At 38.8% G+C, this 27351-nt stretch overlaps 3 pseudogenes; 1 reads left to right on the top strand and 2 right to left on the bottom strand.

Moving 5' to 3' along the window:
* Positions 1 to 5792: 5792 nt before the first annotated feature.
* On the bottom strand, positions 5793 to 24154 carry LOC109119526 (endoribonuclease Dicer homolog 2-like; annotated as a pseudogene).
* A 438-nt stretch (positions 24155 to 24592) lies between these two features.
* On the top strand, positions 24593 to 25326 carry LOC112940656 (endoribonuclease Dicer homolog 2-like; annotated as a pseudogene).
* Positions 25327 to 26338: 1012 nt separating this feature from the next.
* On the bottom strand, positions 26339 to 27115 carry LOC101256618 (endoribonuclease Dicer homolog 2-like; annotated as a pseudogene).
* Positions 27116 to 27351: the final 236 nt, after the last annotated feature.

Genomic DNA, 27351 nt, shown 5'->3' on the forward strand with positions numbered 1-27351 from the left:
TTGTTTAGAAAATGAATGTGGTCAACCATGACCATTACTTCTCATTGAAACTTCATTAATTAATACTTTTTGTTTTGTAATTCATATAACATTTAAGCCATTTATCTACCTAATTAACTATCCCATATTCTTCCTATTCATTGGAAGTAAATAAGGTTGGTCTTACTTTGTTAGGAGAAAGTTGGGAGTAATTGTCGTTTGTTTAGTGACTGAACGCGGGTGAACCATATTGGCCATAACATCCCATTGAAACTCCATTATTTCAATCATTATCCTATATTTTTATGTCTTCAAACACATGTTATTAACCTCTAGGCCATTTATATACCCAATTTATTATCTCATAATTTTCTTATTCATTGCAAGAAAAAAATTCTCCCCTATAAATAGTGATGGTCTTACTTTGTATGCACAACGTTCAGAGTTATTGCATTTTATTAAGTAATTGAACACGGGCAGTCATATTTGCCATAACTTCTCATTGAAAATCTATTATTTCACTCATTATTCTATCTTTTTATGCCTTGCCAGTCATGTAACATCTACGTTATTTTTCTACCCAATTTACTACCTCATAATCTTCCTATTCATTGCAATGATGAATTTCTCCGCTACAAATAGTGATGATCTTACTTTTTTTTGCTGTATTAGAAAATATAGAGTGCATAAAATTAAGGTAAAAAGAAAGTTCTTATTAGTTGAAGGGAGATGTTCTTTTTATGGAGTTCTGGATTCAACTCTCATTGAGTATTTATTTAGTTGTACTTTGAGATTCAGGTATGTGGTCTGGAGGGGAAAAATTAAGAAGATTATTGCTAGATTTTTGAAAAAGAGTTTTTGTCATGAGCTTAAATCTCCTTAAAGAAAGAAAAATATATATCCATGTTTCTACCTTAATATAATTTATTTTAAATTGTAATTTTAAAATTTTACCAAAAAAAACTACTTGACTTTCCCATATAAATGTATATCATCCTACAATTTTTTGTAAGAAAGGCTCTATTATCTAATCATTTGAAGAATATCTACGTGTAAACCTAAATTTGTTTCGTATATTGCTATTTTTTGGTCACACTTTTTCCTTACAACCATGTTCCGAAATCTTCTTTTAAGTCGTGTGTCTATTAGAAAAAATATTATTATCACACAAAGATAGGAATAAAATATGTGTACATCTTAGTCTTACTCTATTCAAATTCACTTGTGGGATTATACTAAATGTTCACTATTAGAAAAACCGACATCAAAAGGGGTTCGGATAAACCCATCTTTTGAATCGTAGATCAATTAGAAAAAAATCATTTTATTCTTCTAAGGGGTAACATTTGTGTACATCCTGCCTCTTAGACTCAACTGTACATTAATATATTTTTAATACTAAAATATGAGATTGATCAAGACTTCATTAACATAAGTGATGGTGATGTTCAAAAAATAATCATATATCTTGACAAATTGCCTTACAAAAAGTTAAGGTGATCATCAAAATTTTGACCACAAAAATATAGATGTATTGCTAATTCGCCATAATATTTTCAGCATCAACGAAAATATCATATTGATTGATTTGTCTTTCGATATACTTGACATATTTCTGAAGGAAGTGGAATTGATACACTCCCTACTCCGTCCAGTTATACTTTGTAGTTTTACAACAATCAAATCATTCTTTTGATATTAAACTAAATTATGCTCTTGACAACTCAATGATATAGTAATGTGTATGTAGAACTTTTCCAGCCCATTTCAATGGAATGTTTTTCTTTACTAATCATGAATAGCTTGGTTTTACGGGTTGAACTCTTTCTTTTCAAAACGGTCAAACCCGATGAAGTCTGGCATTTTAGCTAAGCAACTTTGTGATAAATTAACCTGTTCTGGGATAAAAAGTGATGAACTTGTAGAAGTGGTAGCAATGAGAAAGAAAGTCGTGAAGGACACTAGGATAGCAATTTGGAATGCTAGTTTATCTATCAATATTTTCTTAAATTCATTTTAAAGGTTTGTTAACATTTCTTTTTCTTGACCTTTCCAGTAAGGTTGTAACTTAAAGAACTCTTAATTACCATTCCTATATTCCATTATGCTAATCTAGGAATTCTTCGTTTTTGCTCTCATTCTTTGTCAACAATTAATTGAATGTTTTTATCTTTTGAGTTATCCCAATACGTTGTTCGTATATTTATGAGGAAGAATCTCAACTATATTTCTTTGCACTTTTCAATATTTATTGTTATAACGATATTGTGAAATCACTATGACCTTACAAAATAGTAAATTCTTTGAAATTTACTTCAAATCCATTAAAGACTCATTGTCCTTCACTTGCAATAAAAATTTCTTACATAAATAGTCTTGCTTATAGAAAGTAAGATACACCAATACTGAAGATGGAAATATAGTTAAGGTAAGAATTCTTCAATTCTCTTTAAAAAATGATGAAAGAGAATGTGGACCATTTTCTCGAGATGATAATTTTGTGCCCTCCTAATTTGTTGCGCGTATTTCCTTTTTGTAGCTAAAAGAAGGTTGCAGGTATAGTCAATAAGTTGGAGACCTGGCATCGAACTATCGTCCACATCTACTTTTACTTGTTTGCACATTCTTAAGTTTGTGAAGTAAGTACTTGAACATGAGTGGTTTAAATGAATACCATATTCCTCTACTATATAAGTCTAATGGTTAGGGGGAGATAATTTCTTTATATTTTCTTGATTATGGTGTATTAGAGTTTTATATCTAAAGATTAAATCATCGTTGGTCATTATGCATACTGAGAGTTCATTAAGAGAATCAACAAATTCGATTCATATTATTCTAAAATTTTTGGAGGAGCTAGAAAACTCTTAAGGATTACTTCATCTTTGGTGATCAATAAAACTCTTATCATTATATACTATAGATGAAATTTTAATTTCTTATATTCCTAGACCATCTACATGTTAGTAGTTGTTAAGGGGGATGAAGGTATTTTCTATATGAGAAACTCACGAAAATCTTGGCAATTTCATATTTTAACTATTTTGAAAATATTATGTTATTGACATTTGTTTACCATATTTGATATCTTGAAACATCCTAAATTACCCCGAAAACCCTTTTTTGAAGATTTTTTTGGGGTCATATAGACCATTTTATTAATTACCAACAAATGAAAATAATGTTTAGGCCCAAGCCCAACTTAATCTGATTAGGGTAAACCCTACTTTTAATAAACCTAACTAAAAAATCTATTTTTACTGTGTTGCCTCCTTGCTCGCGGCTGAATATTACTCTTCTCGATTCTTGTGGGCAGTACCAACTCTTTTTTTCAATGTTCTTATATATCTTCTTCTCAAACAAGATGTGTCACTCAGCCAAGGTAACAACTTCTATATTTTCCCTTCCTTTATTCATTACTGGTGAAGTCGATTTGAAGTAACTTGGATACCTTAGAAGATTAATGAAACAAGCATAACGACCTGTTTAGTCGTTTTGAGCAGTAGAGTTTATTTCAGGTAGTAACTGTTTGGGTCGACGGATCACACGACGGACCGTCATGGGCACGACAGGCCGTCGAGAGGGTCTTGTTCCAAAACACTTAAACTCTGAAATTTGGGTACGGGGAATCAACTCTCTAAACTTCGCGATGAAATGGCAGCACGAACCGTCGTATGCACGATGGACTGTCGTAGACCTCTTAAATGAAATTGAGTCTCTGAACTCTGTGACGACCCTGTAGGACTGACCGTCGCAGGCATGACGGGCCGTCACGAGTGGCGTAATTCCACCTGGGTCAGATTTCTGCTAAAGTTTTTAAGGGGCGTTTTGGACTAGTCCTGCTTATAATTATAAAGTTAATGGGTTAATGTTAATAATGTATTTACTTGTGGGTTACATGAGATAACCTTGAAATAAATAGTGGGTTACTTTTATCATCTTTTATTCTTAATTATATGATAATTAGGGTAAAAAAAAAGGGGTTTGAATAAGGAAAAATAGAAAGAACAGAGAGAAGAGGGGAGAACGAACGATCGAGAGAAGGGAGAAGCGAAGAAGAAAGCAAAGACTTTGAGAAATAGCTTGCTTGATCACGATTCATCGGTGGAGGTAGGTTATGGTTTATGCTATCTCATAGTAAACTCTAAATAGCGATTGATATATATTGGGTAGTATTGTAAAGTCTTCTATATGCTTAATTGTGTGGTTGCATGATGTGATTATATAATTATGATGAATTAGCATGATGTGGCTGTTGAATCTTAAAGACTTAAATCCACTCTATTAATGATGATGCCTTGATATAAAAGAAGGCTTGATGAATTAAACAGAATGAGGTTAGTGGATCGGGTGTCACAAACCGACACGTAGAATTAGGGGATCAGAGTGTCATGTTTCGACACAGAATGTAGGGGATCGGAGTGTCACGTTCCGACACCAGGATAGTAGAGGATCGGAGTGTGACGTTCCGACACCAGGATAGTAGGAGATCGGAGTGTCACGTTCCGACACCAGGATAGTAGAGGATCGGAGTGTCACGTTCCGACACATAGTAGTAAAAGATCGGGGTGTCACGCTCCCACACAAGAAGAACAAAGAGAATGAATCTTGAATTATGCTAATATACTCAGGTTTGAAGAATCTAATTCCTAAGTGAGTGTGGTGTGGAGGCTTGAGTCCTCATAGATGTGCTTGGGTTGTTATCAATGATCCTTGTACTTGTTGTTGTCACCTGTTGAGAATATTAGTTGATTTTATGTTACTATCTGATATATATTGTTTTCTATTTTGACTTGGCCAATGATATCTACTCCGTACTTGTGCCTTGTATTGGCCCCTACTTGTATGTTTCTTTCTTTGTTATTTGTAGAGTGCAGCAAACGTACCATCGACTTCAAATCAACCGCAACTCTAGCCAGACTTCAGCATAATCAGAATTGAGGGTGAGCTACTGTTTCTAGCTCGGACTGGATTCTCTCCTTCATGTCTTGATGTCTTGAAGTTTGGACATGGACATTCTTTTACTTATTTCAGTTTTCTAGATACTCTTAGATTTAGTAATTTGAGGATAAATGTTCTTGTGGTGATGACTTCCAGTTTCTGGGAATAGTACGATGGAATTTTAGAAGTTATTTATTGGTTATATTAATGAGTTTTAAGTCTTCCTCATTATATTCTGTTTATTATGGTTGAAATGTTGGGGTTCAGATTGGTTGGTTCGCTCACATAGTAGGATAAGTGTGGGTGCCACTCGCGGCTCATTTTGGGTTGTGACAAACTTGGTATCAGAGCATTAGGTTCGTTGGTCTCATCACACAAGAACGAGTCTAGTAGAGTCTTGAGGAACGGTAGGGGGATGCCTTTAATTTTCTTTGAGAGGCTATAGGACTTTAGGAAAATTCCATTCTTTGTTTCCTTCGTGCTATTACTTGGATCCAATTGGTATCTAGGTGATACAAATTGGTATCTGACCATCTTCACTCTATTTCTCAGATGGTTAGAACTAGAGCAACAACTGCGCCAATGCCAACACCGGCAAGACAAGATGCGTCTTAGCTAGCCACTGGGGCTGTAGCTCGAAGAGGAGCAGCGGCAAGAGGCCGTGGTAGAGGTCGGGGGAGGACATCCTCTAGAGGAAGAGGATAAGCACCTGGCCCAACTAGTACTAGGGCGGTGACTCCTCCACCGACTGAGGAAGTATTAAGAGAGGGTGAGGAAGGGGAGAATGAACAAGTGCAGAATGAGAAATTACCACCCCAACCTACCCCAGAGATGATTAATCAGGTTCTTGCTTATCTTAGCGGGTTATCTGATCAAGGCAAGACACCTCCAGTGTTTTCTGCACCAGCACCTAAGGCTCTGGGAGTACAACATGCAGCTGCTGTGGCTCCCCGCATGGATGCCTCATTGGAAATAGGCACGTTTCCTTGGTTAACTACAGGGCCTATAATGACAAGTGATCAACAAAAACTTTTCAGTAAATTCTTGAAATTGAAACCTCCAGTCTTCAAGGGTGCTGAATCTTAGGATGCCTATGATTTTCTGGTTGATTGTCATGAGTTGCTACATGAGGTGGTCATAGTGGAACGATTTGGTGTTGAGTTCGTAACCTATCAGTTTCAGGGAAATGCCAAAATGTGGTGGCGATCGTATGTTGAGTGTCAACCAGCACAGGCGCCACCTATGACTTGGGCATCATTCTCTAGCTTGTTTATGGAGAAGTATATACCCCGGACTTTGAGGGATATGAGGAGAGATGAGTTCCTGCGCCTAGAGCAAGGCAGGATGTCAGTTACTGCGTATGAGGCTATGTTTCGCACATTATCTAGGTATGCCACCCAGCTTTGCTTCAGTCCACAAAAGCGGATTCGCCATTTTGTGAAGGGATTGAGGTCAGATTTGGAGATTCCAGCCTTACAGGTAGCTACTGCAGCAAAATCCTTTCAGGAAGTGGTAGACTTTGTGATAGAGGTGGAGGGAGTAAAGCCAAATGACTTCACCATGGCATCGACATCTAAGAGGTTTCTTAAGGGAGGTGAGTTTAATTGTTCTCACTCCAGAGGGCAGGGTTCAGGAGGTTACCCAACCCGACCTATTCACTCTTCACTGCAGGCTGTAGCTGGGGGTCCACCGCAGACCGGTGAACATTTCCTTGAGTTTGGAGGTTACCCCCAGACTTCGTCACTCTCACAGAGACCTATGCTTGAATCTAGAGAGTGTTATGGATGTGGGGAGACTGGACATATTAGGAGGTATTGTCCAAAACAGAGTTACAGACCCCCAATAGTCAGAGGTAGAGGTGGTCATGAAAGGGGCCGTCATTCTGGAGGACGTGGTGGCCGAAGTAATGGTGGTCACCAAAACGGCCGGGGTTACGGGCAAACTGGAACTACTGCAGCACAACATGGTAGGGGCAACGGGCAGACAGGTGATAGGTCCCATTGTTATGCTTTCCCTAGGAGATATGAAGCGGAGACATCTGACGTTGTTATCACAGGTAATCTTTTGGTTTGTGATTGCAGGGCTTCTGTATTATTTGATCCTGGCTCCACATTTTCATATACATCTTCCTCATTTGCTACTGGTCTTAATTTACATTGTGAATTGCTTGAAATGTCTATTCGTGTTTCTACCCCGGTGGGTGAGTCTGTGATAGTTGAAAAGGTGTATAGGTCCTGTCTTGTGACTTTTGTGGGGAGTAATACTCATGTAGACTTGGTTATCTTAGAAATGGTTGATTTTGATGTAATTCTCGGTATGAATTGGCTTTCTCCAAACTTTGCAATCTTAGATTATAATGCAAAAACTGTGACATTGGCCAAGCTTGGGACAGATCCGCTAGTGTGGGAGGGTGACTATACTTCCACCCCAGTTCATATCATCTCCTTTCTTCGTGCTAAGAGAATGGTTAGTAAGGGTTGTTTAGCTTTCTTGGCACATCTCAGGGATGATATTACCCAAGTACCTTCAATTGAGTCGGTTTCGATAGTCCTTGAGTTTCTGGATGTGTTTCCTGCAGACCTTCCTGGTATGCCACCGGATAGGGATATTGACTTTTGCATTGATCTGGAGCCGGGTACTCGCCCCATTTCTATACCCCCTTATAGAATGGCTCCCGCGGAGTTAAGGGAGTTAAAGGCCCAACTTCAAGAGTTGTTAGGGAAAGACTTTATTATACCAAGTGCATCCCCTTGTGGTGCTCCGGTTTTATTTGTAAAGAAGAAGGATAGCAGTTTTTGGATGTGCATAGACTATAGACAACAAAATAAAGTAACTGTTAAGAACAAGTATCCTCTTCCTTGCATTGATGATTCGTTCGATCAGTTACAAGGTGCTTGTACCTTCTCAAAAAACGACTTGAGATCTGGTTATCATCAATTGAAAATACGGGCAGCAGATGTGCCAAAGACTTTTTTTCGAACCAGGTATGGGCATTATGAATTCTCAGTAATGTCTTTTGGACTTACGAATGCCCCTGCCTCTTTCATGAGTCTGATGAATGGGATTTTTAAGCCATATCTGGATCTCTTTGTCATTGTATTCATTGATGATATATTGGTATACTCAAAGAGCAGGGAAGAACATGAGGAGCACTTGAGATTTGTATTGGAAATGTTGAGGGAGAAAAAGTTTTATGCCAAATTCTCCAAGTGTGAGTTTTGGCTAGATTAAGTGTCCTTCTTGGGGCATTTGGTTTCTAAGGAAGGAGTGATGGTGGATCCTTCTAAGATCGAAGCAATGAAGAGTTTGGAAAGACCTACTAATGTTACTGAAGTAAGAAGCTTCGTTTGTTTAGCTAGCTACTACCGTCAATTTGTCAAGGGATTTTCTTCTGTTGCATCTCAATTGACAAACTTGACTAAGCAGAGTGTTCCATTTGTATGGTCGGACGAGTGTGAAGAAAGCTTTCAGAAGCTCAAGACTTTGTTGACTACTGCACCAATTCTTACCTTGCCAGTGGAAGGTAAGAATTTCATTGTTTATTGTAATGCATTCTATTCTTGTTTGGGTGGTGCTAATGCAAGAGAAGAATGTAACTTCTTATGCTTCGAGGCAATTAAAGGTGCATGAACGTAACTATCCGACCCACGATTTGGAGTTGGTTGCGCTAGTGTTTGCATTAAAGCAATGGAGACATTATCTATATGGGGTTAAGTTTGAAGTCTATACGGATCATCGTAGTTTACAGTATGTCTTTACTAAGAAAGATTTGAATTTAAGACAGAAGAGGTGGATGAAACTACTGAAAGACTATGACATCACTATCTTGTATCATCCGGGAAAAGCTAATGTTGTGGCATTGCTTTAAGTAGAAAGGCGGGAAGCATGGGAAGTCTAGCCCACTTCCAGGTTTCTAGACGCCCATTGGCTAGAGAGGTTAAGACTCTGGCTAATGACTTTATGAAGTTATAAGTAAATGGGAAGGGAGGATTTTTGGCCTGTGTGGAGGCAAGATCTCCTTTCTTGACAAGATTAAGGGAAAGCAGATTACTGATGAGAAACTGATCCAGATCCGAGATAAGGTGTTGCGGGGAGAGGCTAAAGAAGCAAAAATTGATGAGGAAGGTGTTTTGAGAATTAAGGGAAGGGTATGTATACCCCGCGTCGATGATTTGATTCACACTATTCTTATAGAGGCTCATAGATCAAGGTATTCTATACATCCTGGTGCAACCAAGATGTATCGTGACCTAAAGCAACATTTTTTGTGGAGTAGAATGAAGCGTGACATTGTTGATTTTGTTGCTCAATGCCCGAATTGTCAGCAGGTAAAGTATGAACACCAGAAGCCTGGAGGGACACTTCAGAGAATGCCCATTCCTGAATGGAAATAGGAAAGAATTGCAATGGACTTCGTGGTTGGTCTTCCAAAGACAATGGGTAAGTATGACTTCATTTGGGTAATTGTTGACAGATTAACTAAGTCTGCTCATTTCATTCCGGTCAAGGTGACTTACAATGCATAGAAGTTAGCCAAACTTTACATCTTAGAAATTGTTCGATTGAATGGAGTTCCACTTTCCATTATATCAGATAGAGGTACGCAGTTTACTTCTATGTTTTGGAAAACATTGCATGCTGAATTAGGTACTAGGTTGGATCTTAGTACTGTATTTCACCCTCAGACCGATGGTCAGTCTAAGCGAACGATTCTGTAACGACCTGTTTAGTCATTTTGAGCAGCAGATTTTATTTCTGGAAAAACAGGCTGAGATGACGGAACCCACGACGGACCGTCATGGGCACGACGGACCATCAAGGGGTCTCGTTTTAAAACACTTAGAAATTCTGAAAATTGGGTACTGAAATCGACTCTCTGAACTTCGTAACGGAATGGCAGGACGGACCGTCACAGGTGTGACAAAACGTCACAGACTCTTCAGAGAAATTGAGTCTCTGAAGTCTGTGACGGAGCAGCAGGACGGACCGTCGCAGGCGCGACGGGCCGTCACAGGCTGCGTAATCCCAGGTGAGGTCGGATTTCTTTAAATGTTTTAATGGACGTTTTGGACTATTCCTACTATAATTATAATTTTAGTGGGTTAATGTTAATAGTCTAATTACTTGGGGGTTAAAAGAGGTAACCTTAAGTTAATTAGTGGGTTATTATTGCCATCTTTTACTCTTAATTATATACTAATTAGGGTAAAAGAAAGAGGGTTTGAATAAAGAAAATAGAAAGAACAAAGAGAAGGGAAGAGAAACGATAGAGAGAGGATTGAACGAGAGGAAAAACACAAAGCCTGGGAAATCGCTTGCTTGATCACGAATCTTCGGTGGAGGTAGGTTATGGTTTTCATGCTATTCGTAGTAAACTCTTAATAGCGAATGATATGTATTGATAGTATTGTAAACCCTGCTATGTTCTTTATTGTATGCTTGCTTGAACGTGATTATATAATTGTGATTATATTAAGCATGATGAAGCTATTGAATCCCAAATCTTGATAAAAGCCTAATCTCTTTTTAACGATGGTGCCTTGGTAAGGGAGAAGGCTTGATGAGCTAAAGTAATGAGATTGATGATGCCTTGGTAAGGGAGAAGGCTTGATGAGTTGATAGAATGAGATTAGGGAATCGGGTGTCACGAACCGACATGTAGAATTAGGGGATCGGGTGTCACGAACTGACACGTAGAATTAGGGGATCGGGTGTCACGAACCGACACGTAGAATTAGGGGATTGGGTGTCACGAACCGACACCTAGATTTAGGGGATCGGGTGTCACGAACCGACACGTAAATTTAGGGGATCGGGTGCCACGAACCGACACGTAGATTTAGGGGACGGGTGTCACGAACCGACACGTAGATTTAGGGGATCAGAGTGTCACGTTCCGACACATAGTAGTAGGGGATCTGAGTGTCACGTACCTACACAAGAGGATTAATGAATATGAGGGAGCGGAGTGTCACGTACCGACACAAGAGAAATAAAGATAATGAATCTTGGAAGATGTTAATATACTTAATCTAATGAATCTAATTCCCAAATGAGTATGGTATTGAGGCTTGAGTCCTCATGTGTGAACTTGACGGTAATTGTTAATGATATAGTACTTGTATTGCTACATGTTGAGTATTATAGTTGATTTTATGATATTACTTGGTATATACTGTTTTCTATTTTGAGTTGGCCGATGATATCTACTCAGTACCCGTGTTTTGTACTGACCCCTACTTTTATGTTTTCTTCTTGTTATTTGTGGAGTGCAGCAAACGTGCCGTCATCTTCGACTCAGCAGTAACTCTAGCCAGTCTTCATTACTCCAGATATCAGGGTGAGCTAATGCTTCTAGCTTGGACTGGATCTTCTTACTCATGTATTGATGCCTTGAAGTTCCGGCATGGACTAGCTTTTATTTGTTTTAGCTTCTTGGCATACTCTTAGTTTAGTAATTTGATCATAGATGTTCTTGTGGTGATGACTTCCAGATTTTGGAGAATAATAGATATTGGATTTTAGAAGTTATTGAATTGGTTTTTATTAATGAGTTAGGTCTTCCGCATTACTTTCTGTTGATATTATATTGGAATGTTAAGGTTTAGATTGGTTGGTTCGCTCACATAGGATGGTAAGTGTGGGTGCCAGTCGCGGCCCGGTTTTGGGTCGTGACAACCTTGGTATCAGAGCATTAGGTTCGTTGGTCTCATCACACAAGAACGAGTCTAGTAGAGTCTTAAGGAACGGTAGAGGGACGCCTTTACTTTTGTTTGAGGGCTATAAGACTTTAGGAAAATTCCATTTTTTCATTCTTTCTTTCGTGCTATTACTTGGATCAAATTGGTATCTAGGTGATACAAATTGGTATCTGACCATCTTCACTCTATTGGTTAGAACAAGAGCAACGACTGCGCCAACACCAACACCGGCAAGACAAGAAGCGTCCGAGCCAGCCACTGGGTGTAGCTCGAGGAAGAGTAGCGGCAAGAGGCCGTGGTAAAGGTCGTGGGAGGACGTCCTCTAAAGGAAGAGGACGAGCACCTAGCCCATTTGATACTAGGGCGGTGACTCCTCCACCGACTGAGGAAGTGGTAAGAGAGGGTGATGAAGGGGAGAATGAACAAGTGCAAAATGAGGAATTGCCACCCCAACCTACCCCAGAGATGATCAATAAGGTTCTCGCTTATCTTGGTGGGTTATCTGATCGAGTTCAAACACCTCCAGTGTTTTCTGCACCAGCAACTCAGGGTCCGGAGGCACAACATGCAGCCACTATGGCTCCTCGTATGGATGCCTCATTGGACATAGGCACGTTTCCACGTCTGACTACCGGGCCTATAATGACAAATGATCAGCATGAACTTTTCAGTAAGTTCTTGAAATTGAAACCTCCAGTCTTCAAGGGTGCTGAATCTGAGGATGCTTACGATTTTCTGGTTGACTGTCATGAGCTACTACACAAGATGGGTGTAGTAGAACGGTTTGGTGTTGAGTTCATGAGTTATCAGTTTCAAGGGAACGCCAAAATATGGTGGCGGTCACATGTTGAGTGTCAACCAACAGAGGCACCACCTATGACTTGGGCCTCATTCTCTAGCTTGTTTATGGAGAAGTATATCCCCCGGACTTTGAGGGATAGGAAAAGGGATGAGTTCTTGAGCCTAGAGCAAGGTAGGATGTCGGTCAATAAATATGAGGCTAAGTTTCGTGCACTATCTAGATATGCCACCGAACTTTGCTTCAGTCCACAAGAGCGGATTCGTCATTTTGTGAAGGGGTTGAGGTCAGAGTTGAGGATTTCAGCCTTACAGGTAGCGTCTACGGCAAAATCCTTCCAAGAAGTGGTAGATTTCGTGGTAGAGGTGGAAGGAGTGAAGCCAGATGAATTCACCATGGCATTGACATCAAAGAGGTTTCAAAGGGAGGTGAGTTCAATGGTTCTTACTCTAGAGGACAGGGTTCCGGAGGTTACTCAGTTCGACCCATTCAATCTTCACTACAGACTGTAGTTGGGGGTCCACCTCAGACCGGTTAACACTTCTCTGAGAGACCTATGCTTGACTCTAGAGAGTGTTATAGATGTGGGTAGACTGGACATATTAGGAGGAATTGTCCCAAACAGAGATTTAGACCCCCAATAGCTACAGGTAGAGGTGGTCATGGTAAAGGCCATTATTCTGGAGGACGTGGTGGTCAAGGTAATGGTGGTCACCAAAACGGCGAGGTGATGGGCAAACTGGAGCCACTACATCACAACATGGTAGGGGCAACGGACAAACAAATGAAAGGGCCCATTGTTATGCTTTCCCTGGGAGATCGGAGGCGGAGACATCTGATGCTGTCATCAGAGGTAATATTCTGGTTTGTGATTGCATGGCTTCTGTATTGTTTGATCCTGGATCCACATTTTCTTATGTATCTTCCTCATTTGCAATGGTCTAAATTTACATTGCGAATTACTTGATATGCCTATTCGCGTTTCTACTCCGGTGGGTGAGTCTGTGGTAGTTGAAAAGGTATATAGGTCTTGTTTGGTGAACTTTGTGGGGAGCAACACTTATGTTGATTTTGTTACCTTAGAAATGGTTGATTTTGATGTAATTTTGGGTATGACTTGGCTTTCTCCTCAATTTGCTATCTTGGATTGTAATGCTAAAACGGTGACGTTAGCCAAGCCTGGGAAAGCTCCGTTAGTGTGGGAGGGTGACTACACTTCCACTTTGGTTCGTATCATCTCCTTCATTCGTGCTAAGAAAATGGTTAGTAAGGGTTGTTTAGCGTTCTTGGCACATTCCAAGGATGATACTACCCAAGTACCCTCAATTGAGTCGGTCTCGATAGTTCATGATTTTTTAGATGTGTTTCCCGTAGACCTTCCTGGCATGCCACCGGATAGAGATATTGACTTCTGCATTGATCTTGAACCGGGTACTCGCCCTATTTCTATACCCCCTTATAGAATGGCTCCCGCGGAGTTAAGAGAGTTAAAAGCCCAACTTCAAGAGTTGTTGAGCAAAGGGTTCATTAGACCAAGTGCATCTCCTTGGGGTGCTCCGGTTTTGTTTGTAAAGAAGGAGGATGGGAGTTTTCGGATGTGCATAGACTACCGGCAGTTGAACAAGGTAACTATTAAGAACAATTATCCTCTTCTTCGTATTGATGACTTGTTCGATCAGTTATGAGGTGCTTGTGTCTTCTCTAAAATTGACTTGAGATCCGGTTATGATCAATTGAAAATACGGGCAACGGATGTGCCAAAGACTGCTTTTCGAACGAGGTATGGGCATTACGAATTTGTAGTGATGTCTTTTGGTCTTACGAATGCCCCTGCTGCGTTCATGAGCATGATGAACGGGATTTTTAAGCCATATCTGGATCTATTTGTGATCGTATTTATTGATGATATATTGGTATACTCAAAGAGCAAGAAGGAACATGAAGAGCATTTCAGAATGGTATTGGAAATGTTGAGGGAGAAAAAGCATTATGCCAAGTTCTCTAAGTGTGAGTTTTGGCTAGATGCAGTGTCCTTCTTGGGGCACGTGGTTTCTAAGGAAGGAGTGATGGTGGATCCTTCTAAGATTGAGACAGTAAATAATTGGGTAAGACCAACTAATGTGTCAGAAATAAGGAGCTTTGTTGGGTTAGCTAGCTACTACCGTCGATTTGTCAAGGGATTCTCTTCTATTGCTTACCAATTGACGAACTTGACTGAGCAGAATGTTCCATTTGTATGGTCGAACGAATGTGAGGAAAGCTTTCAGAAGCTCAAGACTTTGTTGACTACCGCACCTATCCTTACCTTGCCAGTACAGAGTAAGAACTTCACAGTTTATTGTGATGCATCCTATTCTGGTTTGGGTGCAGTGCTAATGCAAGAGAAGAGTGTGATTGCTTATGCTTCAAGGGAATTAAAGGTGCATGAACATAACTATCCGACCCACGATTTGGAATTGGCTGTGGTAGTGTTTGCATTAAAGCAATGAAGGCACTATCTATATGGGGTTAAGTGTGAGGTCTACACGAATCATCGTAGCCTTCAGTATGTCTTTACTCAGAAAGATTTGAACTTGAGACAGAGGAGATGGATGGAGCTACTAAAGGACTACGATATCACTATCTTGTATCATCCGGGAAAGGCTAACGTTGTGGCAGATGCCTTAAGTAGAAAGGCAGGGAGCATGGGAAGTCTAGCTCACTTGCAAGTTTCTAGACTTCCATTGGCTAGAGAGGTTCAGACTCTGGCTAACGACTTGATGCGGTTAGAAGTAAATGAGAAGGGAGGATTGTTGGCTTGTGTGGAGGCAAGATCTTCTTTTCTTGACAAGATTAAGGGAAAACAGTTTGATGATGAGAAACTAAGCAGAATCCAAGATAAGGTGTTGCGAGGAGAGGCTAAGGAAGCAACAATCGATGAGGAAGGTGTTTTGAGGATTAAGGAAAGGGTATACGTACCTCGTGTCGATGATTTGATCAACACTATTCTGATAGAGGCTCATAGTTCAAGGTATTCTATACATCCGGGTGCAACCAAGATGTATCGTGACCTAAAGCAACACTTTTGGTGGGGTAGAATGAAGCGTGATATTGTTGATTTTATTGCCAAGTGTCCAAACTGTCAACAAATAAAGTATGAACACCAGAGGCCCGGAGGAACACTTCAGAGAATGCCCATTCCTGAATGGAAGTGGGAAAGGATTGCGATGGATTTCGTGGTTGGTCTTCCAAAGACATTGGGAAAGTTTGATTCGATTTGGGTAATTGTTGATAGGATAACTAAGTCTGCTCACTTCATTCCGGTCAAGGTGACTTACAATGCAGAGAAGTTAGCCAAACTTTACATCTCGGAAGTGGTGCGATTGCATGGGGTTCCACTCTCCATTATATCAGATAGAGGTACGCAGTTTACTTCTAAGTTTTGGAAAACATTGCATGCGGAATTGGGTACTAGGTTGGACCTTAGTATTGCGTTCCATCCTCAGACCGATGGTCAGTCTGAGCGAACGATTCAAGTGTTGGAGGATATGCTTCGTGCATGTGTGATAGAATTTTGTGTCCATTGGGAAACCTTCTTACCCTTAGCGGAGTTTTCATACAATAATAGCTATCACTCAAGCGTTGATATGGCTCCATTTGAAACATTGTATGGTAGGAGATGTAGGTCTCCCATTGGGTGGTTTGATGTATTTGAGGTTAGACCTTGGGGTACTGACCTTTTGAGGGATTCATTAGAGAAAGTGAAATCTATTTAAGAAAAGCTTCTAGCGGTGCAAAGCCGTCAAAAAGAATATGCAGATCGAAAGGTTAGAGACTTAGAGTTCATGGAGGGTGAACAAGCTTGTTGAAGGATTCGCCCATGAATGGGGTGATGCGGTTTGGTAAAAGAGGTAAACTAAGCCCAAGGTATATTGGTCGTTCGAAGTGCTTAAGCGAGTAGGGGAGGTGGCTTATGAATTAGCCTATCCTCCAGGGCTGTCCGGAGTACATCCGGTATTTCATGTGTCTATGTTGAAAAGATACCATGGGGATGGAAACTACATTATCCGTTGGGATTCAGTTTTGCTTGACGAAAATTTGTCTTCTGAGGAGGAGCCTTTTTCTATTTTAGATAGAGAAGTTCGCAAGTTGAGGTCAAGGGAGATTGCATCCATCAAGGTGCAATGGAAGAATCAGCCGATTGAAGAAGCCACTTGGGAGAAGGAGGCCAATATGCAAGAAAGATACCCACATCTGTTTAAAGATTCAGGTACTCCCTCTCGCCCTTGTTTTCTTATTGATCGTTCGAGGACGAACGATGGGTAAATTGGTATCTATTGTAACGACCTATTTAGTCGTTTTGAGCAGCAGATTTTATTTCTGGAAAAACAGGCTTAGATGACGGAACCCACGATGTACCGTCATGGGCACGACGAACCATCGAGCGGTCTCGTTTTAAAACACTTAGAAATTCTGAAAATTGGGTACTGAAATTGACTCTCTGAACTTCGTAACAGAATGGCAGGACGGACCGTCACAGGTGTGACAGACCTTCACAGACTCTTCAGAGAAATTGAGTCTCTGAAATCTGTGAAGGAGCAGCAGGACGGACCGTCGCAGGCGCGACGGGCCGTCACAGGCTGCGTAATCCCAGGCGAGGTCGGATTTCTTTAAATGTTTTAAGGGACGTCTTGGACTATTCCTGCTATAATTATAAATTTAGTGGGTTAATGTTAATAGTCTAATTACTTGTGGGTTAAAAGAGGTAACCTTAAGTTAATTAGTGGGTTATTATTGCCATCTTTAATTCTTAATTATATACTAATTAGGGTAAAAGAAAGAGGGTTTGAATAAAGAAAATAGAAAGAACAAAGAGAAGGAAAGAGAAACGATAGAGAGAGGATCGAACGAGAGGAAAAACACAAAGCTTGGGAAATCGCTTGCTTGATCACGAATCTTCGGTGGAGGTAGGTTATGGTTTTCATGCTATTCATAGTAAACTCTTAATAGCGAATGATATGTATTGATAGTATTGTAAACCCTGTTATGCGCTTAATTGTATGCTTGCATGAACGTGATTATATAATTGTGATTATATTAAGCATGATGAAGTTATTGAATCCCAAATCTTGATAAAAACCTAATCTCTTTTTAACGATGATGCCTTGGTAAGGGAGAAGGCTTGATGAACTATAGTAATGAGATTGATGATGCCTTGGTAAGGGAGAAGGCTTGATGAGTTGATAGAATGAGATTAGGGGATCGGGTGTCACGAACCAACACGTATAATTAGGGGATCGGGTGTCACGAACCGACACGTAGAATTAGGGGATCGGGTGTCATGTACCAACACGTAGAATTAGGGGATCGGGTGTCACGAACCGACACGTAGATTTAGGGGATCGGGTGTCACGAACCGACACGTAGATTTAGGGGATCGGGTGTCACGAACCGACACGTAGATCTAGGGGATCGGGTATCACGAACCGACACGTAGATTTAGGGGATCGGAGTGTCACGTTCCCACACATAGTAGTAGGGGATCGGAGTGTCACGTACCGACACAAGAGGATTAATGAATATAAGGGAGCGGGGTGTCACGTACCGACACAAGAGAAATAAAGATAATGAATCTTGGAAGATGTTAATATACTCAATCTAATGAATCTAATTCCCAAATGAGTATGGTATTGAGGCTTGAGTCCTCATGTGTGAACTTGACGGTAATTGTTAATGATATAGTACTTGTTGTTGCTACATGTTGAGTATTATAGTTGATTTTATGAAATTACTTGGTATATACTATTTTCTATTTTGAGTTGGCCGATGATATGTACTCAGTACCCGTGTTTTGTACTGACCCCTACTTTTATGTTTTCTTCTTGTTATTTGTGGAGTGCAGCAAACGTGCCGTCATCTTCGACTCAACAGTAACTCTAGCCAGTCTTCATTACTCCGGATATCAGGGTGAGCTAATGCTTCTAGCTTGGACTGGATCTTCTTACTCATGTCTTGATGCCTTGAAGTTCCGGCATGGACTAGCTTTTATTTGTTTTAGCTTCTTAGAATACTCTTAGTTTAGTAATTTGATCATAGATGTTCTTGTGGTGATGAATTCCAGATTTTGGGGAATAATAGATGTTGGATTTAAGAAGTTATTGAATTGGTTTTTATTAATGAGTTAAGTCTTCCGCATTACTTTCTGTTGATATTATATTGAAATGTTAAGGTTTAGATTGGTTGGTTCGCTCACATAGGAGGGTAAGTGTGGGCGCCAGTCGCGGCCTGGTTTTGGGTCGTGATAGATTCAAGTTTTAGATGATATGCTTCGTGCATGTGTGATAGAGTTTGGTGGTCATTGGGAAAACTTCTTACCCTTAGCAGAGTTCTCATACAACAATAGCTATCACTCAAGTATTGATATGTCCCATTCGAAGCATTGTATGGGAGGAGATGTAGGTCTCCCATTGGTTGGTTTGATGCATTTGAGGTTAGACCTTGGAGTACTGACCTTCCGAGGGAATCGTTAGATAAAGTGAAATGCATCCAGGAAAAGCTTCTAGCGGCTCAAAGTAGACAGAAAGAATATGCAGATCGAAAGGTTAGAGGCTTGGAGTTTATGGAGGGTGAGCAAGTCTTGCTGAAGGTTTCGCCCATGAAAAGGGTGATGCGGTTTGGTAAGCGAGGTAAGCTTAGTCTGAGGTATATTGGTCCATTTGAAGTTCTGAAGCGCGTGGGGGAGGTAGCTTATGAATTAGCCTTGCCCCCAGGACTGTCAGGAGTGCACCTATTTTTTTATGTGTCTATGTTGAAAAGATACCATGGGGATGGAAATTACATCATTCGTTGGGATTCAGTTCTTCTTGATGAGAATTTGTCTTATGCGGAAGAGCCTGTTGCTATTTTAGATAGAGAAGTTCGCAAGTTGAGGTCAAGGGAGATTGCATCCATCAAGATTCAATGGAAGAATCGGCCAGTTGAAGAGTCCACTTGGGAGAAGGAGGTTGATATGCAAGAAAAATATCCACACCTCTTTACAGACTCAGGTACTCTTTCTCGCCCTTGTTTTTCTTCTTGTGATCGTTCGAAGACGAACGATGGGTAAATTTGTATCTATTGTAACGACCTGTTTAGTCGTTTTAGGATGTAGGGTTTATTTTTGGTAGTAACAGTCTGGGTCGACGGATCCCACGACGGACCGTCATGGGCACGACGGGCCGTTGAGAGGGTCTCGTTCCAAAACACTTAAACTCTGAAATTTGGGTACGGGGAATCAACTCTCTGAACTTCGCGACGGAATGGCAGCACGGACTGTCGTATGCACGACGGACCGTCGCAGACCTCTTAAATGAAATTGAGTCTCTGAACTCTGTGCCGACCCTGCAGGACGGACCGTCGCAGGCATGAAGGGCCGTCACGAGTGGCGTAATTCCACCTGGGTCGGATTTCTACTAAAATATTTAAGGGTCATTTTGGACTATTCCTGCTTATAATTATAAAGTTAATGGGTTAATGTTAATAACTTATTTACTTGTGGGTTAAAGGAGATAACCTTGAAATAAATAGTGGGTTACTTTTATCATCTTTTATACTTAATAATATGATAATTAGGGTAAAAGAAAAAGGATTTGAATAAGGAAAAATAGAAAGAACAGAGAGAAGAGGGGAGAATGAACGATCGAGAAAAAGGAGAGGCGAAGAAGAAAGCAAAGACTTTGAGAAATAGCTTGCTTGATCACGATTCTTCGGTGGAGGTAGGTTATGGTTTATGCTATCTCATAGTAAACTCTAAATAGCGATTGATATGTATTGGGTAGTATTGTAATGTCTTCTATATGCTTAATTGTGTGGTTGTATGATGTGATAATATAATTGTGATAAATTAGCATGATGAGGCTGTTGAACCTTAAAGACTTAAATCCACTCTATTAATGATGATGCCTTAATATAAAAGAAGGCTTGATGAATTATACGGAATGAGGTTAGTGGATCGGGTGTCACGAACCGACACGTAGAATTAGGAGATCGGAGTGTCACGTTTCGACACACAATGTAGGGGATCGGAGTGTCATGTTCTGACACCAGGATAGTAGAGGATCGGAGTGTCACGTCACGACACCAGGATAGTAGGGGATCAGAGTGTCACGTTCCGACACCAGGATAGTAGAGAATCGGAGTGTCATGTTCCGACACATAGTAGTAAAGAATCGGAGTGTCATGCTCCGACACAAGAAGAACAAAGAGAATGAATCTTGAATTATACTAATATACTCAGGTTTGAAGAATCTAATTCCTAAGTGAGTGTGGTGTGGAGGCTTGAGTCCTCATAGATGTGCTTGGGTTGTTATCAATGATCCTTGTACTTGTTGTTGTCACCTGTTGAGAATATTAGTTGATTTTATGTTATTATCTGATATATATTATTTTCTATTTTGAGTTGGCCGATGATATCTACTCAGTACTTGTGCGTTGTACTGACCCCTACTTGTATGTTTCTTTCTTTGTTATTTGTGGAGTGCAGCAAACGTACCATCGACTTCAACTCAACCGCAACTCTAGCCAGACTTCAGCATAATCAGAATTCAGGGTGAGCTATTGTTTCTAGCTCGGACTGGATTCTCTCCTTCACGTCTTGATGTCTTGAAGTTCGGACAATGACATTCTTTTACTTATTTCAGTTTTCTAGATACTCTTAGATTTAGTAATTTGAGGATAGATGTTCTTGTGGTGATGACTTCCAGTTTCTGGGAATAGTACGATTGAATTTAAGAAGTTATTTATTGGTTATATTAATGAGTATTAAAACTTCCGCATTATATTCTGTTTATTATGGTTGAAATGTTGGGGTTTACATTGGTTGGTTCGCTCACATAGTAGGATAAGTGTGGGTGCCACTCGCGGCCCGTTTTGGGTCGTTACAACCAATTCTTTATTTCAACATTCTGATATATCTTCTTCTCATACAAGATGTGTCACTCAACCAAGGTAACAACTCCTATATTTTCCCTTCCTTTATTCATGACTGATGAAGTTGATTTAAAGTAACTTGGATACCTTAGAAGATTAATGAAACAAGCATGGACGGTTTAAAATACACTAAAATGGAAATTAAGCAAGAGGTGACTACATTTTAAATAATTAATAGGCTAGCCTTTTCTTCGTTTTAGCTCAAGGTTATTATTGAAACTAGCTTAGGTTTGTTTATCTACTATTATAAATAGCAGAAATTAGTATTTATTCTTAGGGGTTGGTTTTTGAATGCACATTTAATGTTTTGGATACTTTGTGAATTTGGGAAACCCTTACATCTGTTCAATTTAACCCCTTTGATTATTTGGGTAAGTCTTCACTATTATAAATTAAATTTCTTTCACCTTTAGATTTTACTCTAGTAGTTAACTTCGTTTTAGTTGACTGATCATTATTTTCTTCTTCTAAATCTCCCTGTCTTTATTTCTATTTCTTAATAGTATATTTTGTATCCTTAATTGTGGTTCACTTTATTGTTCTTGCACCTACAATTACATCAAGTATTTCTCCCTCTTTGTTTTTGTTTCTAAATCATATATCTTTCTTGCTTAATCGTGTTACTAGGTAAGCCTATCCTTCAACGCATAAACAAAAGAAATCATCTAGATTTTTCCACTGGTGAAAATTGTACTTGATACCTCATGGTTCTGAACTCACTTCCTTGTCGACCAGGTAATATTTTGATTGTATGCTAAAAAATTATATTTCTGATGCAGAAGGAATTTTTCCTCTAGTGAACAATATATTGAATGACCTTTTTATTATGTTCTATGAATACTACTATACTAGGTAGGTATTGAGTACATTTTGTTGCACCTCCAATATATGAAATTTTTTGTGTCTTCATAATCCAATTATTAGGTTATCATAGTGCGGGTATTGGAAGTATAACTTATACATGTCACCTATATATCCATTCCTTCTCGCCCTTATCCAATAAACAAAAGAATTGACCCCAACTAGCATCCGTGACGCCCAAGAAGTGGAGAATTTCTTATGGCACTTGAAGAATTACTTCAAGTGTAGTCAGGTTAAGAGTGACAAAAACAATATCAACATTGTCGTGTTGTATCTTCATGGCTTGTCAAAGTGTAAACCTGATAAACTCAAAGATGATACTTGAAGTACCCATACAATGGAGTTTCAGTTTTTGAAGTTTGTTGCTTGATATTTGCTTTTTATTTGCGAGAGAAGAGATGCCAAGTAAATTAGGTCACACTAGGCATGCAAGTTATTTGCACAATTTTTTTCCAAATAGAAAAAAATATTACAATCACTGAATAAATAAAAAAGAATGAGTTTATTTATAAAAATTGTGAGTACAAATATGTTTATCCCTTGATTCCCCTCTCATATGATTACTCCAAGATTAAAAGGCTATTAGTGTCACCCAAACAAGGATGATGTGGACCTTCTTAGGATTTATTTGATCTTTGTGAAAGGATTTTACCGATCTTGTTAAAGTATTTGGGTGTCAAGAAGAGTGCACCCATATCTTCATCACTTAATGAATATATGAAATTTTAGAGATGCATACTCAAAGAAATATATGCACTTTATATTAGTGTTATATAAGTGTGAGATAGAGTTTAGGGTAAGTAGTCTCCAAAAACCCTAAATGAAATTTGATTAATCTTGTAGAGTTCCATAAAATTTTAATGTCTAAAATGTCAAGTTCTTGTCCCATGATTTTTTTTGTGACGCATAGTTCACTTAATAGTCTTGTTGGATACAGTTTTATTGGTCGAGGTCTAATCAACCATTCCAAAAGAGCTCTAATGCTTACAAAATGTGGTATCTTTGGAGTCAGTATTAACAAAGATCGCTCTCTAGCAAGCGACTCAAAATAATCTCCAAGCACCTTTGGGAAAGTAGTTCCACTCTCCCCTCTAAACGTGGACACAAGATCCAATTTCTCAAAATCTTCAAAAGTACAACATAGCCTTTGTAGATCTAGCGAGGCATGAAGAATGTGCTCATGCAGGTTAGCCTTAACTGCAGATTGAGCATAACAATCATAATTTACAAAAGTAGACCGCAGATAAGTAATTAATCTTGACATCACTCTCAAAAAGTTGAAATAGAGATGTGTTGTACCAACATAATATAGCACGAAATCTCCAAGAAATTACAAGTGTTAATAGTATCTCGGTATCTCAGGTAGCATGTAAAATCCGTGAGTTAGAGTTTTAACAAACAACGAAGGGTCACAAAAGTTTTAATGTAGCAGTGATTTCCAAGTACCGTATATTGACTAGCTTTTCAACATCCACGAGGAAGTTCCTTAGCATAGGTGCATCAATAAAATCAATGTCCATTCCGATCCATATCATAAGATAAAGTTTCTACTTTCACGCCTGAGCTGAGGTAGGTACCTATTGGTGCCTCAACCACATTAGCTACTATATTACTTCTAATCTCCTACTGTACCCGACTATACATTTTTACTGAAGGGAAACTCTTTGACAAAGCTTTGAACTAGAGAATTAGCCCTATGAATGAGCCCCATTTTAAGATTTAATGGTTTATTGCGGTTAAATCTAAGAATTTTACGAGCACATCCAAGCTTGAACAATGCAACATTCAAAATTATATTATTTTTCTTAATGATGGAAGGCCCTCATGATGATTTTCATAAGTCTTAAACAGTTTTATACTGATGGCATATTTGAGAGAAGAGTCTCCAAGTTACCTAAGTGATTCCAAATAAAACTTCTGCAGGCATATCTTTGTTGTCAACACTTTAAAAACCTTAGTAGTTGGGATAGAATTTTTTAGTTTTCCCTATAAAGTCTAAAGGTTCAGCAGACATAAAGTAAATGGTGAAAGATGCTTGACCTAGAGAATCTTATGAATCTAAGGTATACATGTATAAGAGTGAATCTGTTCGGGTGGAATATAATAGATTCACTGCGATATGTGTATACCTTAGATTTAATAATATTCTCGAGCTTTGGACTCTCTCACAAAACCTATCTTTCGTGCTACAACCTTAGGACTTTATATGGGAAGCAGTCATGCCAAATAAACTTGAACTACAAGTAAAAACTTTGTTTCCCAATTGCTAAGGTTTTTGAAGTAATGACAACAAAGATGCCTCTAGAAGTTACATTTGGAATAACTTGGGAAACTTGGAGACTCTATTCTCAAATGTGATGTTAGTATGCAATTGTTTAAGACTTATGAAAGTCATCACAAGAGTTTTCTCAAAATTAAGAAAAATAAAATCATTTCCAATCTTACACTGTGCAAGTTTGGATGTGCTCGTAAAATATCTAAATTCATCTATAATGAACCATTCAATCTTAAAATGTGAATCACTCCAGATGATAATTCTCGAGTTCACTACTTCGGTTAACAGTTCCTATTGCCTTCAATAAAAATGATTAGTAGGATAAGATAAACGATTAGAATTAGTAAGAAGTAGTTTATGTGGTTGCGACACTAATAGTTGCCTAACTCAACTAGTGTGGGGAAGTAGCGGCTTTACCATTTATGAAATGACTTTTGTTGCCCAGTAATTTTGTCGATACACCCATGACAAGACACTTCCCTGTGAATGCTGAGAAGCAAGTTAATATGTCTAGTATTTTGAATCCCTACGACATTACAATCCTTCACTGCTTGTTGAAGCTCTAACACAAGAATCATACAAGCTACCTGAGATTCCACGATGATATCAACCCTAGGAATTCTTGGTGATACAATGCTAGATTATGTTGTTAAAACACATATCTATTTCAATTATTCAAACTGACTCCATGACTAATTATTGATTTGATGTATGCTTCTATAAACAATGAATGATATGCTCAATCTGCAGAAAAGGCTGGCATGCACAAGCACCATCTTCATGCCTCGCCAAATCTGCAAAGGCATATATATTGTATTGTTTAGGATTGTTGAAAATCAGACTTGTGTCGGCGTTCGTATGGGAGGCTGAAACTACTTCCAATTGTGCTTGGAGTTTTTATTGGGTTCGTTGTTTGTGCGATGTTAGTTGATTCTAGATCCAAAAACTCGACATTCGTAGAAATCAAATTTGTTCAATTGGGATTCTACTCGTAGCTTACACTCTAGAAAGGGTAATATATCCCTTAGAGAGGGATCTTGAAAATTTTATAAATTCATGAAATATATACAAATATATCAAGATGTGGGTGGACTCTTCTTGATAAACAAATACTTAAAAAAAGATCCATAGAAACCTATTTACATGGATATCAAATAAAATTCATTTAAGGTGCAAATTATCCTATAGAAGAATCAAGAGAGGGACATAATTATACCTAAACTGTTAATTAATAAAATATTCTTGTTTCATCATATATATTTTGTGGCCGTAGTTTATTTTCCATAAATAAGATTTAGTGCAACCAAATTTTGTCTCCCTGAACCCTAACAAATATTTATGATTTCTTTTGGGGTTTGATTAGTTCGATTGGAGTTGATTAATTGGTAAAATTCGTTAGACATACAAGAAAAAAACGAATATTCATTGATCAAATCATTCATTCCGTAGTCCGATAAATTTTTTGTAGAAATAAATTTATAAATTATACGAGAATAAAGATAGATCAAGTGCCTTTGGGGTAATCTCTTACCTTCTATGTAGTATTTATCTCCCCAAACCTTAGATATGAACACACAAGAAGAGGCCTTATGTTTAATAATGCATTAAGTATCTTTTTCAAAGCTAGCATCAACAAAGATCGCACCAATAAAGGACCTAACAACATCCCCAACCACATTTGGAAAAGTAGTTTTACTCTCCCATCCAAATGTAGATACAATTATCAATTTCTCAAAATCCTCAACAGTATAACATATCTTCCTTTGCAGATTGAGGCATGAAGAATATGCACATGCAGGCTAGCCTTCGCTGCAGATTGAGTATACCATTCATTAATTACAAAGTAGACCACAAATAAGTAATCAGTATTGTAATCGATCTCGAATATTTTAAATAGAGATATGTTGTAACGACACAATCTAGCACTACATCTCCAAGAAATTTCAAGATCTAATAGCATCGTGGAATCTCATGTAGCACGTGAGATCCGTGAGTTAGCGTTTTAACAAGCATCGAAGGGTCGTGAAACTTGTAGTGTAGCAGTGATTTCTAAGTACCGTACATTAACTAGCTTTGTAGCATTCACGATGAAGTGCCTTAAGACAGCTGCATCAATAAAATCAATGTCCATACTTATCCATTTCATAAATTATAAAGCTGCTACGTTGTGCGTCCGAGCTGAGGTAGGCACCTATTAGTGCCTCAACTACTCTCTGATTTCTAATCTCCTATATTTTACCCTACAACACATTTTAACTGAAGGCATCAAGAAATTTTTGTCAAGTTGTGAACTTGATAATTATCACTAAGAATGGTCCACACTTTAAGATCGAATGATTCATTACGGATAAATCTCAGAGTTTTACGAGCATATCCAAGCTTGAACAATGCAACACTGGAAATGATCTTATTTTTCTTAATATTGAGAAGACGCTCATGATAATATTCATAAGTCTTAAATGATTGTATACTAATAGCATATTCGAGAAAAGAGTTGTCAAGCTTCTCAAGTGATTCCAAATGAAAATTCAGGAGACATTTCTGTGTTGTCATTACTTCAAAAATCATAGCGGTTAGGATACAAAGTTTTACTTTGTGGTGATTCAAAATCATTCTTGTAAAGTATACTCGGCATGGATGCTTGCCCTATAAGGTCTAAAGGTTCTAGCACGGTAGATAGTTATCATTGACTTCAAGAATCTTATGAATTCTAGGTATACACGTATGGTAGTGAATCCCCAAACTCCGCCGAACAGATTCACTGCTATATGTATATACCTTAGAATTCATAAGATTCTCGAGATCAAGAATATTTTGCCAATAACTATCTTTCATGCTAGAACCTTTAG

This window comes from Solanum lycopersicum, chromosome 1, assembly GCF_036512215.1.
Source record: "Solanum lycopersicum chromosome 1, SLM_r2.1".
Taxonomy (NCBI): domain Eukaryota; kingdom Viridiplantae; phylum Streptophyta; class Magnoliopsida; order Solanales; family Solanaceae; genus Solanum; species Solanum lycopersicum.